The sequence below is a fragment of the Protobothrops mucrosquamatus genome, unplaced genomic scaffold (assembly GCF_001527695.2).
Source record: "Protobothrops mucrosquamatus isolate PMUCROS unplaced genomic scaffold, P.Mucros_1.0 scaffold402, whole genome shotgun sequence".
In the NCBI taxonomy this organism is placed as follows: Eukaryota; Metazoa; Chordata; class Lepidosauria; order Squamata; family Viperidae; genus Protobothrops; species Protobothrops mucrosquamatus.
The window spans coordinates 245,338-247,256 of record NW_015386733.1 but is presented as its reverse complement, the minus strand read 5'-3'; positions in this window follow the sequence as shown (position 1 = coordinate 247,256).

The following is a 1,919-nucleotide window of genomic DNA, read 5'->3' as shown; positions in this document are numbered from 1 at the left end:
CTGCTGACACACAAGTTATTTTGTACAAGTGCAATCCAGCCAAGATCCCCAGACCTGATTCATTACAGTGGGTTTTGCACAGGAACTCTGCATGAGCCTTATTGAAATGAATGAGTTGCACAGCTCGGTGGATTGTTCCTATAAAAACGCATGTTTAGAAATACTGCTGGTAAACATACTCCTGTTGCTGGCTGAAAATAATAAATATGTTCTGCCTATGCATGGCATCCCTCATAATAAAATTTCCAATAAATGCACCGAAATCTCCACTGAATTCCCCAGTGCAATTCTAGTATGGAAACTACTTATGTGTCCAGATGGTATCTAAAATATTTGGATCTGCATTCTAAGAGCCTGTCAACTGTATCTTGTTGTGCTCTTCACATATGACTGCCCTAAATCCTTTAACAATTTGCCTAGGAGCAATTCATATTTTGCAGGCATTAGAGGCCAAAGCTGAGAAGATTATGCAGATTTTTCTTCCCCATTCGTGTATTGTCCTCTAATATTAATTTAAATCACCCACAATCCCAAAACCTGCCATGGAGAACAAGCCTCTGAACCTGGAGAGATATTGTGAATTTATGACTGATAAATGCTGACTAGAGAAGAAAAGGCAATTGATCACTTTTATAAAAAAAGGAAAAAGAAAAGAAAAAGAAAATGTGCAATGCTAACACATAAAAAAGCTGACCAAGCTCTTCTCTGATTACTGAGATAAATTTTAATTTTAAGATACGAATGCCATCATTTGTGACAGAAATTATGGTACTAATTTTAATTAGAATTGAGAATTAGAAGTAAAATGCACATTTTTCTCTTGGAGAAAAATTCTAGAATTTTGATGCCTGATTATGGCAAACAACTGCATCCTACCTTTTTTTTTTTTTTTAATAAAGAAGAGGTTGGAGAACTGGAGTGGCTGGCAGAAAATGGGCTCTGTTTTCAGGGCTGAACAGAACTGTGAAAGCAATAAGGGATGTGGCACATTGCCATTTTTGCTTCAACATGGCATTTGTGAAATACCACTGGCTGACTACAAAGAATATGGACTGCTGCAAAGAATTCTAGAATTGGACAAGGAAGCCTTAAAGGTTCCAAGACAATTGCTTAAAATTACTGAATACTGCAGTAGCAAATTACTACAATCTTGCCATCCCATAAAATCTGTCAGCGAGAGTTATTTAATCTTGTATAGTATGACATCTGTGTCCAAAACCACCACGGTTTCTACCTATTATTTCGATTCTCTACAAGTAATGAACAAATGTAACAGGAAGTCAGTATTCCTTTGAAAATTTTATGTTATCTTTACACAATGAAAAACTGTTAATGATAAATAATTTCAGGATACATACTGTAATACATAGTACTTCTAAAACTGAACCACGGGCATGCAAGATTATAAACCTGTGATGAACTGGAAGTTGGCATGAAATAATTTTGTTGCTATAGTGGCCAATTGGTCTTGTGAAGTCTATGAAAAACACTGCATTTTTAGAGCATATCCTATACAGCGTTATAAATCTGGATTGTCCTAAGTGTAGACTATTCAGTAGAAATGAAAAAATATATCGTCCACACCCACATATACGCACAAAGAGACAGAGTTAAATATGTATTTATTCCTATTATTTTTATTTATTTTCTCTCAAAACAGTTAAAAGCAGTAGTAAAAAATTTGATTCTCCAATAATTATACTGTGGGAGGGAAGAACAGCCTGGAAAAATTGGGAGAAACCAATTCAACCCTTTGCCCAGTTAACAAGACAGAAAAGGTATTTTACTGATCTGCAGCTTGTTTAATAGATGTTCAGTTTGCCTCAACCAATACAATCAGTATCCCGGAACTGGGAGAATTTAAATCAAAATACCAGAATATTTCATATTGAAATATGAAAATATTTGAAAATGAGTTA